This window comes from Phytophthora infestans, genomic scaffold (genome assembly GCF_000142945.1).
Source record: "Phytophthora infestans T30-4 supercont1.8 genomic scaffold, whole genome shotgun sequence".
Classification (NCBI taxonomy): Eukaryota; Oomycota; class Peronosporomycetes; order Peronosporales; family Peronosporaceae; genus Phytophthora; species Phytophthora infestans.
In genome coordinates, this window is record NW_003303751.1 from 3,520,653 (window position 1) to 3,521,562 (window position 910).

Genomic DNA, 910 nt, shown 5'->3' on the forward strand with positions numbered 1-910 from the left:
CGTGGTAGCCAAAGCTAAGTGCGTTCTAGAAACTGCGCAGACCATTGCTGAATCGTACGAGGAGTGCGTTTTTCGAAGATTTAGGGCTAGTGAGCTGATTCGGCATGATCCGGAGCCAGGCTTTATGTCTGATTTCTTTCGATCATTCAACCGGATCCTGGGGCAGCGACAGCGAGCAACCATGGCATATCGTCCCCAAGCTAACGGGTCGACCGAGCGCATGGTACAGACGATCACAAGAGCACTCAAGATGTACGTCCAGGATTTGGATCAGAGGGATTGGGATGAGTACGCAGAACGGCTCCCCTTCGCGATGAACACCGCCCAAGACAGGATCCGGGGTGATACCCCTTTTTACTTGGTACATGGGTGGGATCCCAAATCCACCCTAGAAGCGGCCATTCCGGTATGTAGCACCAAGAAGAGAAACCGAGATCCAAGGCGATGGCGATACCAAGTCCAGAAATACTACCGGCAAGCTAGATCCCAGATGAACGAACGACTGCGGAGTGCGATACAGGATCGAGCGGATCGACACAACGAAGACGCCCGTCCGCATCAAATCCAAGTGGGATCGCAGGTGTGGCTTTATTTGGATCGAGTGAAAGAAGGGTACGCCCGCAAATTGGCCCATCTATGGCATGGACCGTTCCGGGTGAGCGAAAAGATAGGAGAACATGCGGTAAAGCTGGAAACGGCAGGTACCGAATATCGCTTGTTCCCTGTAGTACACGTATCCAAGCTGAAGTTGGTCAAAGAATATCCGGATCGGCCGCAGACCCGTCTTTCGGTGGATGAATCCGACCGGGTGGATTTCGACGAAGTTCTCCTACCGGAAGACAGTTGGAATGTGGATCTCGAAGCCGACGAGTTCGAAGTCGAGAAGATCACCGATATGAGGTCGGGGAAG